The sequence below is a fragment of the Opisthorchis viverrini genome (assembly GCF_000715545.1).
Source record: "Opisthorchis viverrini unplaced genomic scaffold opera_v5_174, whole genome shotgun sequence".
In the NCBI taxonomy this organism is placed as follows: domain Eukaryota; kingdom Metazoa; phylum Platyhelminthes; class Trematoda; order Opisthorchiida; family Opisthorchiidae; genus Opisthorchis; species Opisthorchis viverrini.
Genome location: NW_008751832.1, coordinates 18174 through 36894, shown reverse-complemented (window position 1 = coordinate 36894; position 18721 = coordinate 18174).

Sequence of the window (18721 nt, the reverse complement as noted above, 5' to 3'; positions counted from 1 at the left end):
ATACATGAGGTTACCATCTGCTCTGTCTACTTCCGATGCCTGGTCGGTTGGGTATCCTGTAGCACAGTAGTCGACCAAACGTATATATACGTAGAGATATAGAGAGATTGGAACCTCTATAAATATTTTTGTCTTATGTCGTTCCGACAGGTGATAACCGGTGTAAGTATATTTGGGTATATGAAGAAAAGGTGTGAAATATCATGGTTTCCTTATTTAGACTTTGAACAACAGTTTGTTGCTTGGCAGACAAACAAGTAAAAATCACCAATCTTCGGGGAATAGCTTGAACGCAGCCAGAATGCAAATATCATGTGAGTTCGACGTACCACTCCGTCCATACGTACAATGTCACAGGTGAAACTACTGAACTATGACTGAAAACTAAAGCTAACCTGGGGTTGTGAGATAAGCGGAAAGGGTGGTTGAATATTTGCGTGACAGTGTCTAGCGTTAGGACTCATCTGCTTCAAAAATCTAAGAAATCCCGGAACTGAACTGTGGCTTTCAGGCTGCCCCTGGAGCAACCTGTTATCTGTACCTTAACTCGGTTTGTATAATTTAGTTCTGTATCGTTCAAATAACCTGTTACGCTTTCATACTGTTTTTTTTAATTATGATTCGTCAGGAATTGTCGTGACCCGCATGTCTTTAAATGAATTTTTCCAGCTAGTCTAGGTTTAAAATCGCTTCGACAACCAGTTTAAACCAAACGTCAACTCACCTAATTGATCCTCACCCCCTGCATCTTCTGAGTAGAAGTGAATAATAGTGGGCAATAACGTAAGTGATAACTGAAGAAATAGACAGGCGAATGGGTAACGTAGCATGTTGGAACGAATAGGTTTGTAGTGTTTAGTCATCAGATATGTCCAAATCAGCAATTCCTTACTGGCATCGCCAACAATGCAACCAAGGGCCATTACCACGCGATCAGGTTTATCCGAAGAGCCGTCGGTTTCTCGGGAAAAAAACCCACTATCGCCCGCCGCCCTTCACTGAGCCGCGAGTAAATGGAAAATGGTGGGGGTTGTTTGTGTTCGACATAACCAGCTCGTGGTAGCTGCACTCAGTATGAATATTGCACGCAGTTGTACCACTGAGAATGCATTCCAAAATCCGGTTGTAGCCATGTTTGTACGTGGGTTTGTGGCAGTCACCAAATATTCACAACTGGTTAATTAAACTAACTGGCTCAAATCACATAAAACTCAACCTACATAGCAGTCTGGTTCCGCCTGTGGAGCTGAGGGCGATTTTAATCTTCCATGGTAAAATGAAGTTGGGGAAGGGCCCATTGCCGAGTGGAGGGTCGGGAGCCTGAATTCACGACAGAATAATGAGGTCAAATATCTGGCTCAAGATAGCCGAACCTGGCTAGTAAGCGTCTTGCTTTCTACTGCCTATCTGTATCACCCAGAGATTAAAAATTAGTAAGTGTAGTATATTCGGTGTGATCGAGCTGGGCATGCAAACAGAAGAGTCATACATACTATCACGTGACGAAAAAGCACTTGGTGGATCTCCTAGTGCCCCGAGCCCAACGTCAAGACGGATCTCGTGGAATGCGGCAAGAAAAGTAGAATTAAAATTTAATTGGTTTGTCTCTTATTATCACATGCTTGTATATAGGCCTTGTTCAATTTTCCAGTTATCGTTCCGGATGATACGTATGGAAATCTGAACTGCATTTACTGATGAACAGACCTGGGCTAGAAAGTCTCAAATATCTTCAAAGCTCTTCAACCACACCACTTTTTCTTAAAACATTGCTCGATGACACCACATTAATTCAGTAGTATATTTACTTAACGTTTTCTCTATTGTAATCAATATCTAAGATATGTAAAACACAAGGTATGTTTAGGCTGGTTGGGTGCATCATTGGTGTGAGCAAGTCCCTAGGTATTCCTTGAAAAAATAACGCCACAAATCTTTTGGCAGGTTGATTGAATTTCCTCCCCAGAACACGAATGACCAACTTTGACGGCCATATGCCAAAAAAGGTGTCATCTGTGCCAGAAATTTCGAAGCTGTCGAGCTGGCTGCTGAACCATCTGAATTTAATGTAAATGTCGCGCGACTCTGTTGATCCTATCGGGTTAGATACGCGAAATTCAGTATGACCATGTGCGGCCAAACGATTTTGTCTTCAGGGTTTTAATCAAGGTTACAGCATTTATAAAGTGTTAAGACAAGCTTCACACTATTTATAAGGACGTGCCAGTACTCAACAGCTGAATGTTTGCAGAAATATGTCATCGAGCACAGGAAAATTTCCTGAAAGTTCGCATATTTTCTATTTGAAATTCTGTTTTCCACAAGTTGGTGGTCAGGTCCACCAGGTCACTACATATTTAATGGTTGAAATATGAAAAAGTAATGTGATAAGCTCTTTAAATTGGCTAGTAAATTAACAAGCAGAAACACGGACATCAGGTTGTCAGTTAAATGCACCTTTTCCAAATAATCGCATAAGGCACTTCGGAAAGCCGTTGAGTGACTGAGGCGGTTAACATGTGTCCTATGACCAACCCAGACTCAGAGTTTGAAAGCATCCTTCTTGACAGCATTGTACCGGATTTCACCATCGTATTTGGACCACATCGGTTGTTACAACACCGCAATTTTCAGATTCCATAAATCAATAAAATCATGAGCGCAAAACACCAAGAGAAGCTATCTTTAAATACTACATAGTGTTGCCCCATTATCAGTTTAAAATCACGGATGCCGTCTGTTGATTCCTTAAGATTGTACCATTGAGCCTTCCTGCTTGACATTCCGTAGCGGTTGAACTGGTACCTATGTGACGCGATGTTTTGCGTTTTGACTGTCTGTTGTGGAGTTGAATTCAGCTGTAGCCTGTTGTGAATGATAAGCCATGCCTAAATTTTTTACCAGACCTATTAGTTGACTTGTATGAGTTTTGAGGGTGGTGGTAGCTCAAATGTCAGTCGCTCAAATGATGGCGTTCCGCGACGCGCTAACAGAAGACCCTTGTTCATTGGCGTAAGCTTGTACTGTGTTTCCAAACAGTTATTTTAGAGAACACAGAACAATATCGGTCCTTCTTATTATAGCGGACACTAAGATTCAAGGTCACCAGACATTCACCAAACACGCTGATTCATTGACAGCTAGATGGATCTACCAGAGTCTTTTTGACACCCTGAAAATGAATCGTTACAACCAAGACTTTAGAGAACCCTAAACAGGACAGCCCATGTGTAACCTGCATTCAATGAGAAATTAAGCTACTGAATAAACACAATTTCAGTGAGAGCGTCACCTTACTTACTGAGCTTCAGTTTGCGATACTAATTTTGGACAAAATGAGCGATACTGCGCTTTTGTATGGACGTATTTTAAGCAGTGGATCATCGTACTGTCTGACATTATTCCGTCCCTATTCCGGACTGTACGGCGTTGTTTTCGCGAGCAGGTGACCATTGTAGCAGGACGAATGCACCTTCAGTAAGCTCGTAAAACTCGGTCTGGGGCTCCAAGCTCAGTCAGGTGAGTAGGTGCCACTGTAACAATTACCCGCTATTATCAAAATTTACGAATCAGAACCATCATTCCTATGGCTGTCAGGTTTTCAAAAAGTGAAACTCTTCCGAGGCGAGGCACTCTTAGGTGCTGCTGTGAAATGGCTTGCATTCACCTCACGCTCCGACGAAATTTATAGAGATCTTCAAATGCGAATGGGAAGCGTTATTTGATTAACTTCTTCAAATACCCAGCCTAACGCTGTATGTGTTATGCCACATTTTTATAAAGGTGACTTATGGTTCGCAGCCGATTTACATTTTCAGATCGCTTTTTACCATTCCATTTTATCTAACCGGATCGAAATGACAAAAACCAGCGATCCAGTAAATATCTAAAAAGTAAATTCGGTATAATTTAAAAATTATTAAGTCATTGTTTGAAAAATCGAAATCAATCTACGTATTTTTTGTGGCCACACAACACAGATGATGTTTTTAAATAAATCCCGTTTTGATGCATATTCCAGGCTCTGGACACCGTGTTTGTTACATTTTTTGTGGGGTTGTCTCTCATTAACATCGTTGTCAGAGGAAAACAATACCTCTGCGATTAGAAACAGAAACATAGCCAAAACCATAAAAAGTAGACTGGGAGCAGAAGTATATGCAGCGAATCGACTCTACGTCAGTCGATGTTATGAAATGATAGTCATCCGTGTTCCAATTTATGAGGTGACAGAGGGGCATCGCAACACCAACTGCTGTCGTGCGTTAACTGAGGATGATTGCCAACAAGGATGGAATGGCTGTGAAATGATTTCCGTCCAATCCGCGTAGATGGGCTGCACTTTCGGACATAATCTTAATTGAATCCTACGAATGTAACCATATTCAAAAAACCCATTCAATTGGACTGACTGATTCAGTGCAGCTCATTTCGTGAGCTTCGATAATAGGATAGTTTACGATTCTTGAAGCTGAATTCTTTTGGAGGCATACTTTTACGTTTTATACATTAACTAATATATGATGCCTCATTTTGTTCGTCATCTCGTGCCAAGTCGAAAAAATAGCATGGATTATCATGATATCTACTACAAAATAACTCGCCACTCGCCGTACCTTGCACATTAGCAGGTTGTTCGGCGTCTTTCGTCTTACCTGAAAGGCAAAAAACATGGTTTTGTTCATTCCGAGGATTACAGATGAGGTTAGGTCAAGCAACAGGTTGAACTGAAGAACAGTAAAACAGAGATATTTGGCTACGATTTAGTCTGCTGTTACGTTAACAGCATCTTAGTTTGGAAGTGAGCGCACAAACGATATATGCCTTTTTATTGAACACATGTTTCTTAAAGCCATGAATGGTTCCTCTTAACTGCATCCACAAAAATCACTATGGGCTCAACTGAGCAATTCGAGTAATGAGCTAGTTAGGGCAGTATGACTGAACTCTCACTTCAGCCGCCAAACGTTCAACAATTCCTATGTGGGTGGAAATCTTTTAACTCAGTCAGTTATAGCGGGCCAGATCAGTATTCTTAATTACTACATCTGAACTGACAAAGCTCATAGTTAACTGAGCACTGAGGTTCAGGCAAACTCTTCTTTCTGGCCTATCCGAGGAATACTTCTGGAACTGTAAGTACCCTATAGGATGGACAGTCCATAATCCGAGAGAAAAATTTAGTACCCGAAGTTGACACACTGTGCACGACTAAATGGGGATGACTTCACACAATACGCTCCATGTTCGTGACCTTCGTTGAACACAACTGCTTCTCATTTGAGTGGAGAAGCCAATCGAAACTTCTCACTGGTCTCTTATTGGAGGCAGATTATTCAGAGCGGAACAAATGCATCATACTTAATCTGATGGTTAAGTAAAAGTCAGCCTGCTCTGCACCCTCAAGTGCGGACTGCATGCTGAATTGAGTTGTGATCTTAAAAGTACTGCTGCTGGCTCGTCGCTTTACAGTACAGAAACAATTAAAAAATATGAACACCAACGGTTTCCGATAACATTGATAATACTAAGAACGCGTCTTGACTGGTAATGTTTCTGATTCAGAAAAACGGATTGCTGCCACATTCTGGACATCGGAAACTAACTGACATGAATGCACAAACATAGTACATGAATGATCCATCTTCTAGTTGGTCTACTGATATGCGGAAGTAAATTTTTTTTCGCAGGTCATGTTGGGCCCTCATGAACTGTCGAATCAACAACGTAAATCATAGACTGTAGAGTGCAAGCACTTTGTAACCGCTATCCCTGCACCGACCAACAAGTGATTGTGAGCTGTTGGTCTTGTAACCAATTTTATTGTCATATTTTTCCAAACAAACCCACAATTTGACGTCATTTCTCTTAAAGGGCTAAAAATCATTCGTGTGCACGATGTGCTCCTTATGACCGGTAGACTGCCACACTTGTGGTGAAATAGATGATTCAATATAACTGTATTAACTGCTCGGTTTTCATGGTCAGGTGTATTTTGTGTACCCTGTGGTATTATTCCGTGAACCTTAATTCACTTTACAAAATCTGTTAAAAACTTGGGTGCAGTGGCGAAAGTACACCAACAGACAATTATACCACTCTCAGCGAATCTGGGTTCAATTTTAGCCTTAATGACACACAAGCCATGAAACTGAGTGGAATACGATCTGTCCGCGTTAGCGGATAGATGAGTTCCAGCAAAATTCATCACCAGAAACACATCGATTAAAAGGATAAGATCCTGTTCTCCTTTGAAAGGAAATTACTTCGCCGTGCTATTCCAAAGATAGAAGAATAGCTGACGTTTCAATTGTCATACGAACCAGATAAACAAAAACATCTATTCGCTTCTTTGGTTGCAACCCAACACAAAACTAGTGGCTTTCTGGCAGGGTGAAGCTTGGATAGTCATTTAAATCAGCTAACCCTCTGGTGCATTCACCTCTCACGGTGTGTGTGTTGTAGCAGCTACGTGCGGCAAACTTAGTGAGGTCTGTCTAAAAGGACTTCCAAACACACTTCTAAAGGTTGTGTTGTGCGGAGCAGAAGTAACAAAATCACCTACTGGACTGCCGTCTGCGCACAAACATTCATTTGTCATTGAAAACAGACAACACAATCAAGGTGTATAGAAGTTTTGACGCCAAATGGCAAACGGCTAAACAGGCTATTTTTAAGATATTTTTTATTACTATGGCTTTGAGGGATTTCACGGGGTGTTGCTGTATTTGGATACTTTATTAAAGGTGACGTGGCAGTGACACGGGGTCTACAAAATATCGATACGTCTTAGAAAGAGGGGGGTTTAGGTAGTGTGCGGTTCTGATTAGTAAAGTTCTAAACTTTGGGGGACTATGCTTTGTATAGTGAACAATCACCACAAACAAACAAACAAATACCACTCATGTTTTGTTGGAACACGCAGTGTAGTGCTCAACAGTCACTAAATCAACTGAGAACGTACCCTTGAATTCAATTACACAGTATTTTGAGAGAATAATTGAGAAGCCGCTGCACTACGATGCTCCCATTATATAATTACAGCTTGTAGGATGCATAACAAACCTAACGTTGTAAAAATTAACAAAAGCGGAAATTTCGAAAGACACCGGGTTTCGCAGAATGTTTTTGTTATTTTTAGGCGCTGACTAGTTGATAGGGTGCAGGGATTTGGTAATTTCTGTTTGGTGAACGATGGTAGGTGTGATGCCACTCAACTGAAATAAACTGCGAATGCATTGTAATAATAGTCGATAGATTTTCCCTCTCAAAAGTTAAGTTATTCACTCCCGCAACGCATCTGTGTAACCGGCGTTCCGCTATGTATTTTGGCTAAAATCCGATATTATCTACGAGTTTACAGACAATGAGCACTGTACACCACCAGAACAAATATGGAGTGTACACCTGTTATGCTACTCGGCATGCACAACCACGCAGCCAACTTATCCACCGAAAATAGATAGATGAAGAAAAATGCATTATATTTTTTATCTGCACCGATGTAAAACATAAATTGGCGAGCTATAGTACACAAATCCACCAAAATGATAGCCTTACATGCAGTCTATTTAGAAGTCTCTCAAGCAATTTGAATCACATTTAGCAAGCTTATGGAATCAGACCAGTCTTGCTTAAAATGCTTACAGTTATACAGCAAAAGAACATGACTAAAATGTATAAAAACTGTGCAGGTGCGCGCTTTTTTCACCATCACTTCAATCGCAAAACTTTAGAATCAACTGACTTGTGGGAATTATTCATTTCCAAAAAAACGGCGTAACATTTAATACCGAGACACCGAAACAGATAACCTGGTTATATCACAGAAAGAGTGAAGTTCTCATTTTGCTGTAAGTAATATCGCACGTGAACCTAAAATATAGCAACTCAACCGATATAACAATGCAAACAATGTCTCAGCATTCAATCTGAGCTCCTTTTGGGACATGAACAATTCACAGCGGTTTCAACACGTGAAGCAAGGATAACAGCAGCGCCACGCTTCCCCCAGGTTAAGTCAAGTTTTTCAGTTTGCTCTTAATTTTGTGCTTATCGTTCTGTACTAAAGGCAAAATTGGTATCTGATTTTGGAACAAATCATTTTCTTCAAATAAAAGGTGACCAACCGAAGCAAATCGCACTTGAAAAAATTGGTATTATTGGAACGGGACGGGTTTTGAACACTTGCCTGTATAAAAGGGTCGCCTATTTTACTATACTGTTATTTGTGAGTTCTCTCCAACCGTTTTATTTTTTTACACGAACCTAGTGTGCCAAAAAGGTCTGAGTGCAAAAATACATACTTGTTGAATGGCACTGATTACAGCTATCATGGTTGTATCCAGATAGTGTCACCCAACTTCCTACTGTTGACAATTTCCACGTCCATTTTCGTCGTCTGTCAGCTGGCCCAACAAATGTTTACGTATGCAGAACGTCCAACTTTTCAAGGAATTCATGATACTAAATGGATACCATAATTTGTAACCCAGTTTGTATCTTCCAACCATTATCTACTGTGTTGGCGTAACCGGTTAAAAGTCCCTTTTTATGAAAAGTGGGGCTTACAGACCGTGATTGTTTTCGGTTAACGAAATTGATGTGTGCAGTTCTGGGAGGTTTAGGAGTGCTCTCGGATTACCTCATAACGACGATAGATTTTCACATCACAAAACATCTGACTTTTATAGCTGCGAAATACCTGTGTTTGTCGGAGGGTCTATCTATATGGATCATTGAATACATCCCTGCACACGATTGGGCAGTCCTAGAGAGCTGTTGAATTTCAATTAGGAGCCCTGTTATGAGGGATGATTATAGAAGGCCAGTCTGCGTCATCACTTATATTCTATACCGAATGCTGCTGATCCATCAGCAAAACTACAGCTCTTCGTTTTACAGCAGTGAATTTGTGACTCAAAAAGAACACATTAGATGATTATGTGTAAAAAGCTAGCCAGTTGAGGCTTTCAAAGTACGATAATCTGATGTCAAAAAAACCTCGTGATAGTTACTTGTTCCAATGAACCGGTAATTCCGCAAATGAGTGATTGAGGAGAAAAAACTAGGTGCGTAGAAACTAAATTATTTCGGTGAATAGGAGTTCGACGTTCTCACGAACGAAGTACAGTAGTGAGTTTCCTGCGATTCCGCACTAATTGCTTAGGGAAAATTACTACCATCTGTTGTATGCACCTAGTCAGTAAAGGGTTATCTTGTTATAGTTCAATCAAAGGATACTGGACAGCCGTGGAAACCCAATTTAATCCGGACAAACCGAGACAAAACTGCTTCAAAAACACGTTCTCAACTCCGGTGTTTTATCGTGGTGAAAAAAGGTAAACAGTAAACTTCTGTCAAAGCGAATCAATTTAGGATTAGCAAGCGAGAAGAGTCTGTGGTTTCCTCCAACGATGTAAATGGAGGCTTCTGGCAGTTATACTACTTATTGCACAGCCAATTATCATCATACGAAGTTACATAACACTGAACCTTTATTCGGCCTGGACATGGAGAGTACCTCTAAGTAAAGGAACGAAAATGAAGAGAACTAGCTTTGGTTTTGTCGCAGAATTGCGGCAAAGTGTGTTAAGTAGAGTAACAGATGACGAAGGTGACATCCGATTAACATAATACCTATGCACTCAAAAAGTGTTCCTAGGGATTGGGCCGTCTTCAAGCTTGGAGACGTCAGACTAAGGAAGAGCAGGCATGTGCCTCTGGCAATTTTTCATTGACATTCCTTACCACTTAAGGGGTATACTAACGCGATTTAACATCCTGCGTTTGCCGTAAAAAGTCAAGTCAGACATAAAACAAGGTATTGTAGAGACAACTTGCAGCTTGGCATTACTGTACACGGATACTTACCAAAACCAGCGGACATCAACAACACTACGAGTAAATACAGAAATTTTGTCAGTCCAGTCATTACTTCCAGGTATAGGTGTTTCAGACGCTTTTCACGTTCACTTTTATACCAAACCGGAGGCCATCACTATGGTCAAATCTTTGTCTCCGCCAACACTAAGTGTTGTCCGGTTGAGTGACCCGGAGCAAACATGTTTAGTTGTCAGAAATGTAAGTTTACTAATTTGTGGCAGTGCTTTTCCAGTAAGTTGACGGTGTTAAATTTAGCTGACTAGTGAGGGCTGAGTGTGCAATCAGACAAACCAAAGGCACGATTAGAAAATGGAAATCAATAAGCGAGAAAATACTGAAAGGACTACCTGCATTGATTTAACCAATTAGGAACGCTCTTTTTATGGTCAATGTTCCTCTAAATGGATGGATAAAGCACACCAGTACCACAGATTAGTAAATTGTTCATGGAATCATGTCGTTGTGAAATATGGACGAAATTTACAGCCTGTATCACAAACTGTTACGACAAAACAATTTTTCCGACAAAATCTCAAGGGCCGTTTAGATGCTTTTAATGAAACACTGAGCAGTTAAGTCCGGCAGGAAATGGCGCTATTGTCAGTGGGCAAGATGTTTAGTCAGGAGACCTGATTCTTTAGTCTGAGGTACGCCTAGAGTAGAATTTGGAGTGGACATTTAAATGAAAGGATTTTTACAATGTCCTATCACTAGAATTGGACATATACGTAAATAGTAAATAATCCATCAACATACAAGTATTCAGTAGGAGCAGCAGTTGAGAAGAGTTTAACACGAGTTTAAGTGACTGGAATCAAATGATCATTGGAACGCTGGGTTCACTTTTACGTACGGATCCCTCAGCCAGTAAATGTACAAACTATGCCAGCTACCTTATGAGTCAATAGCAACTGAAATACCCACTGCCGCGCTAGGCCGCTAAATGTATGTCTATCAATCTGCTTCCAACTATCGAGATCGATATATCAGCAGACCGACGACAGGTATCTAACGAAATATCTGGTCATACCCGCTTTTATCTGAAGAGAGGTGTTGCGCAACGGGCTTATTGTAGCTCCTCTGTTAAATGTGAGATATCACGTGAATACTGCTAAATGCCTTTAAAATAATCCATTACTTTAGCCGAAAGCTGTGAGGCTGATGCTGAGTACGGCTGCACTCGTAATCCCTAGCTTTGCATCCAAAGGCGCTTTTTGTTGGCAACTGATCAGCTGTTTGTTGATATGTTTGCCAAGCTGACTTGCAAGTGAGTTTCCAAGCTCAGCGAATGAATGATGAACACCCACCTGATCAGTGACCACTAAATGCACCCGAGCTAACAATATTCCAACTCATAACCCACAAAGGCTATTTGTCCAGATATCGCGTTTACCCAGGCCAAGTCATAAATGTAGTGACATCATGTACCATCTGACAGAGGCGATAGAGTGCAGCATTCTCAGTGTTCCGTAAAAAATGATTAACCCTGGTATTCCGTTTTATCCGGTTATTTTTTAGTCACCTGATTACCCTGTTAGGTATATTTTGAAACCGTTCATACAAACTACTCCTATATTGATGACATTTTTAGCCCGTGTATAAGGCCGAATATGATGACGGAATATTGGAAAAGTTTGCTTTCACTCAAACTGTTTTCGTAGTCAACCATTGACAGTATCTCAGTTTATGAGGGTGGAGATTTTCATCGTCTGCGTGTGCTTATACACGGCAGTGTTAGATTCTAGGACTCCAAATATTTGTCTGAATCGGTTCTGTTGTCAACGGATGGGTCCAGTACGGTTGATATCGATAGTCTCGGGGAACACAGACAAGTGACTCTTTGTTACTTAAGCCGTTTGCTTTATCATTGAGTCTGTTCTCACTTTTAACGCATGCCGCGCTATATTTCACTATTCATTGGCTTCGGTGACTTGTACGTCTGACATATACTGCACAACAGTACTAGGAGAGACAAACTGGCTTGCACTTGGCCTTTAGGTTTAAACACACCAGAAGTCGACCTAGTGGTCAAAAGCGGGGTCTGCGTAAGAAATTTCTACGCATACGCTTACATTTTCCCCATTTAACAAGTAATTTGCGTCTCCCCTGAAAAAAACAAGGTAGCACCTTTTATCAGAAAATTCCAGCCAGGAAGCATCCGCAAAAAGAAAAAAGTTTTAGGTAATCTTTAATTTCCATTAGAAACAAGCAGAATAAAGGATAAAAGCAAGCATAAATAAACAAAAAACAACTGAAGAGACAATAGGAAAGCAGCGGACTTTGCGAGTCAAGTTTCCGCGACAAGAAGTTTTCACGCAAGCAAAATTCCTGACTATTGAAGCTAAAAGTACTTTACGGGCATACGATATTGAGAGAATACAAATTTGTGATTGGCTGGTGTATCGATCATTGGTCATGGCCACACTGTGTTTGCTAGACAAAGCACGGTTATCCGAACATCATTAAAAGACAGTGATCATAAACTGGTAATCGGAGGTAGCTCATCTAGCATTCACACTAAAGTGACTTCTCCAGTGGCTGCTTCACAAAAGCGTCTTTCCAGGGAGATGGGAAGATTATGTTCAAATAAATCGTAGGCCACTGTATAATGGGATAACTGGTTTAAAACAAGGAGGGTTTGTGGAGAAAACGAATCCGAGTTTAGTTGGTAAAATGAAGGTGGTTCTGTGGAAAAGCTCTGTACCGGTGATCCACAATACTGAGTGGTGAGTTATCGGATGTAGCCAAAAGCCTTGAGGATCTTCCATTATGATCGTTTTGATGACGTATTGAAAACACACCACCCTATTGGGGGACTGGTTTTTACACTGGGGAGTGGTCTTTTAGTCACTGGGGAGGATTTCATAGCCTCGATTTGGTCTGCTTCCTTTTGAGCCTCCCCTGCGTTTATGCAACTACTCTAAGTAGAAAAAGCAACGTGAATGCACTCCAGATGTTATCCTTACAACCCATGACCATATTGCTTCCTTCCTTTGGAGAGAGATGATGGTTTTTGCTCTAGACTCCAAACGCAGTTGCTTAATCTTGCTCAATCCTGTTTCTCGCCAAATATTTCCTCCAATTTTTCGAGGCAACAATTTGAGTGTCTTCTACTTTACGAGCACAAAAACGTTAGAATCATTTTCCCGTCTAAGGTAGATTGGTTTTCTATTTGGGTGTCCCGACAATTCACTTATCTTTCCTGATTTCACAGAAATCCTTAAAGAGAACGCCTCATTACTTTTTTTCACCCATGGGTTTGACCAGCGGCTGAGCCCAGATGAACCAGCGTAGTGACTGTTCTACTTGGTATCAGATGTTCAAAACAGCAGAAACATCATTTATGTTCTTTTGGTTACTTAGTCTCTCGAAACGATACTCTCATCAAAATTTAGTTACGGCAGTTCGTTGTTCAAAGGTGGACACTTCTAAACGTTTTGAATTTGGTCTGAACATGGATGAAGTCATTCCGGTTTGGATAAGTGGATAAGTCTACCAGAAAGATACCAAACGGGTAATTTAGCCGCCAGAAAAATAACATTACACTGGAATAGTCCTCGTGTTCAGACGACACAGACATATCAGTTGAACATCAATTCATAACTTTCATCATAATTAAGACTTTCATACTCGTCTACTAAGTTGATTAATGCTTTTAGGCTGGCCTCCATATTCTGGTGTTAAATTCACAGACAGCACCATTTTTTGGAAGCATTTCATAGTTAATTTAGCGGTTGGGGGCAATGCGGTTGGGAAAAAGGGATGAAATAAAGCAAAGCAGCTTAATATTTTTTAAATTTCAATTAGCACATTTCTTCGTTTTTAAATGATCACGTGTTATGTAGGATAAAATAAAACGTTTGGTTTTTGCCTCAAAGTTCATGTAGATGAAAATACTCAAAGAAGGTGGTGTCACCTTTGAACGGCGACTAGTTGGAGCACTTACTTTAAACTAGATGAAAATTTACTTCAATCCCCGTTGAAGATTAGGCAAAGCATCCAAATATTAGTGGAAATTGATTATTCTGGATTCAAGACGGTTTTTTACGCCTTCCGGTCACATTAATCTACCCCTGTCGAAGATCGATTTCGTTTTTCCCTGGGACCTGATATGAAGTTCTATGATTGTTTTTACTAGCGTTTCAGAGCTGAAGAAAACAAGGATAGAGAGAAACCTTAATTCTGACTATTAATTCTACTACTATGCTCGGCTTGTCCTTTGTTCATTTCATTATTCGACCTGTAAAAACAGCTTATTCTTAGCAATGAGGGCGTTGGGATTCAATGACCAGATTGAGCCCGAAGGACTGAAGTAGTACTATCCCATAACGACAGTTTACTTCATCCCAAATTTGGAACCACAAAAGTAGCACCCCACTTGTAACTTCTCTTGTGACGTAACAAATGACATTGTTAGTATACCAGGAACGCAGAGCCACTACGGGCCCGGTCAATGACCTGTGCTGGAAACTAGTGGATTGCCCGCTGAGCTTTGCAACCACAGGCACTCTGTACATGAAAATTCATTAAAAGTTCCCTATGTCCAACCCTTGAATGCTAGATGAGTCTGTATCTTGAAGCACATCGAGGTAAAACCCACTTGCACGTTATACTGGCTTACACTCACCAGTGATGCGGCACCTTCAACGGTGTAGTCTACTCACAAGTTCGTCAACCATTCTAAGGGGTAGACTAACCTGAGGACGGATAAGCCAGCTCTAATCCGTGGTTATTCCTCCAAAAAGTGAACCACCATTCACCACTAAGCTATAATGGTGCGGGAACTGAGTCAGCTCAACATCCACACAAAAATGGTAATGGGTTTGTCAGAACATTTTGGCTGAAATGAAATCATTTTGAGTTAGCCTATTTGACTCCAGGCGAAGCGTACAAACTTAGCGATTTACTGTTTTTCTAAATAGAGCGCTTTGTTGCAGCTGAAGTTTGCGATTGTTCGAGGACTTGTAGTGCCTAACAGAATTTCATGAGTGAGTTGTTTGAAGGACGCGGATCACTTCTGACAAACCTAATGGAGTTAAAGATCAGAAAAACGTAAGTCTTGAAGCACTACTACTAGAAGCATATGGATTCATGCCAAAACGCGGGAAGAGGCCTTAATGTCACTGTTGGAAATTTCACAGATAATCGATATTTTTACTCTCCTGATCAGGTTTCTAACCTTCAAATAAATTGGAAAAAGGCAAAAAAAATATGATATTTTCACGAGCTAACATATGTTTTCTAAAAGAAATCATGCAAAAAAGACGGCCATACAGGTTTAAGTTGAAGCAAACTGCGCTGTAATGACCCCACAAGCATGTTTACGTCTAACAATACAATAAAAAGGAGGCTCTTGCGATAAAGTTGTGGTCCTCTTTCGCAGCATCTGCAGTATTGGAAATATCTCTTACAAATATGGAAGTTCTGGACCACGTAAACCGTCACCATGGTCCTTATAATCCAACAAATTACCAAAACAGGCTGCACCATAGTGAAACGGTTGCTTTAACGAGAAACAAAACTGTTCCCCAGCCCTTTACGGCTATCGAAGAGGTACAAAGGGCCGATATGAAATCGCGGATTGGCAAATCAGCCGGAAAATTCACGCTTCTATAGGGGTTGTTCAAGTAGGGCCTTCCAACTGGAAGAATGAAGAATTTCCAACAGATTTCAAAGGCACCTTATACAGGAAGAGAAAGGAAGATTTTATCGGGCAGCATTCTACTACGCGGAGTGAGCAGAGTTCCACTGAGTTGTGCTCAACAGCTTGGTCACTGAAGTGGCAGACTCACAGATCCCGAAGAATATTATGCAGACCATACCAAGTATTCGCTACAAGGAATATTCTGTCGGTGGAATTCAAGAAAGCCTTCCTATTGCACCAACCGAGAGGTGCTGTAAGTAATTCTTTCCGAATGTAAACATCCGCCAAAAACTTAACCAAATCTTACCTGATGTAATTGGCGTGAATGTGAAATTTAATAAATCAAACTTAAATGATTTCGATATTTCAGTGATATACTCGTTCAATTCAATTGTTATCTATCCGTCATTCGGACGCAAAGTCCGAATATGGACTTGACAGTCGGGTGTTCAATGTTATATGTTCATGTGAGGAAACTGATACACTAGGAAAAGTTCTTCATTTTCGTTTGTGAATAATTATTTATTGTTTGAACGAATACTTTGGGAAGTGCATCCCTTGTCTGACGAGTTTCCGAATGCTGCTGTGTAGCTTGGTCTGACAGTGAACTCGGAGAAAACGTATACTCTCCATTAAACTGAGCCAGGTGAATCCCCAAACCCATCAACCTATCCAAACCGGAACAAAGCATGTTAACCACCGCAAATCACACCATCTGTGAGCTGAAATCCCATGCAACTAAGAATGGTGAACCATTTATCAAACTCGAGAGACCGATGTTAATGAACCGAAGCTTGTGAATGGAGATCAAGCCAAACGTCCTAAAGGCAATGGTTGTGTCTGTCCTCTTACATGACACTGCAGAACTAATTATTTCCCGATTCAGATTCAAGTACACTCCATGGGGAGGTCACTTAGTGTTTTTGCACAGAGTGCCTGCTGGATTCTTACGCGCGATTTGCGTTGGAGTGAATGCTCCGACCACAAGCAATCACCTGCAGTGATGCAAGCATTTTCGCCCACTGAGCAAAAACAGAATTTCATACCAGCCTTTAAATGACCAGCTCATTAAGAAGAAAGAAAACCTCCGATAGAAAAAAACTAGGATTCCTGAAATAGTTTATTTGAAATCTGAAACGGGTTAACGGATATCTCATAGAGCCTTAAAGGTAACACACAACAGGATCCGCTCTTACTTTCGGATAACTGTACCTGCTAACAGTGACATTCAATGGCCGTTGGTGTGCAGACTAAAGCCTATGGAAATGTCTTGACACACTGAGAAATTAACTGTACTGATTCCGTAATGGTGCTGGAGGTAACATTCAACGGTTAGTTTTGCGTTGACGTGGTCAAGTCAGACTACAGGCAATTGCAGAATTTCAGGTGGACAAGTTCTTGTTTCCGTTCATTAGTACTTCAGTAGCCTATCGATCTGATTTTAGCAACTTTGGGTTCAACTGCTTTTACCGTTTACGTCACTAACCTACTCTTTGCACACGCACAACTTTCCTGACCTAAGTGTATTGCAGCGGATCCTCACCAACAGGATCAAGTTTGTCTGCAATTTTGAAAACTATTTTCCCTAATTTTGTTGTCTATGATATTGTTTATGTAATGCTGTTTATGTAACAAGTTGTACTATGATATTCCGAGATGTGAATCAATGCGTCCTATTGTGTTTTACTTGGGTGAATTCCATCAATGCATCGGCAAGAGACTTGCAATAACACTCTGGACATTCCGAAGTTTTAAACGTATGATTTTGCTATTCACCCCGGAATCTAATTCACACGAATTTACCCTGACTACAGCACATTCAGTTAATTGTGCACACGGCTTATGGCAAGCCACAGGTTGTGCGCGGGTGTATATTGGAATATTTCGATATAACAGGTAAATCTGAAAACTCCTGCTAGACGATCACATTTTTCACGGTGGCACTGCCTGAACTAGTGGCATCCACAGCCGACGGCAGAATTAGGTTTGCATGCGAGATAACCATACGTAAAATGCTATCTTTAAGAAACTGCTTCACCGCAGGTTGCCTGAAAGATGCAAGTATCTTAGTAATTTCTCCCATTAGTCGTGTATAAGAAAGCTTTATTACTCCCACAGTGTCAGGTGGCATTAGCTGGTCAATAGGTCCTTGGTTGTCCATGAAAGTAAACTGGGTAAATCGTGATTCGCGAACGGCAACAGTGGGAACCTTAATCCGATAGACTGAATGGAAGAAATGCAGCGACCGCGATGGCACCGCTGTGCAAATATTCTCGGTAGTCACCTTTTAGATTACACTCTGTTGTGTAAAGGATAAGGGTGTCCCGTTAAGCAAAATCCAAGTGACGCTAGAGACTTTCCCGGTGAAAATATTCCTAGGTGTACCAGTTACGAGGCCGGCAATGCCAAGAGGTACCCGGTAAGCGATTTCCCTTAGCCTAGTGATTGTGCTGACCAAGATATCCACTTAGCCCAACTCTGAATTAGCCGTCTAGACTTACGGACACTTCTTCAGGTTGGGGGTTAAGGAATAGCAGCGCGAATCCTAAATGATTACACATTAGACATTCCCTACCGTTCTAAGACATGGTCGCAATATTCTGTCATACAGAGAATCAGATTTCCAGAGTCAGGATCTTCTTACAGTCTGTGCCAATTACAACGTGGTCCTTCGTGATGTGGAATTCTTGTTGGAAAAACGTGCCAATATAGTTTAGGCCTATAAGGACTATAGGGAATATAGGTCTATAAGAAATACAGGAGAGTCAGCCATATCATTCCTAAGTTTCTTTAAAAAAGCAGACGATCCAGTGGTAGGACGAAGTATTACTAGCCCCCAAAAATGGCTGAGACGAATTTGCATGGATCAAATGTGCACTCTAAGTAGGGTCCTTATGTACAGCCTCAGGTTTAAGCACCATGACCTGCGCTGACGACGTCAAAGCACTCACCGGATTGTCGGACGGACAGCCACAAACTAAGTTCACAGAAAGACGACGCGTACGGATCAAATCCTGAGCTGACTAGCTGCATTTGATCACTTTTCAAGTGGATCGGAACAAATTGCAGCACCACAGTATCCAATACTGCAGGATGAAAGCGCCTACACAAATCTCCAGAGAGGTATATACCTAAAGAATGCCACATCACTCAGAAAGTCAAATTCAACTAAAAAATAGCACTAAATGGGAG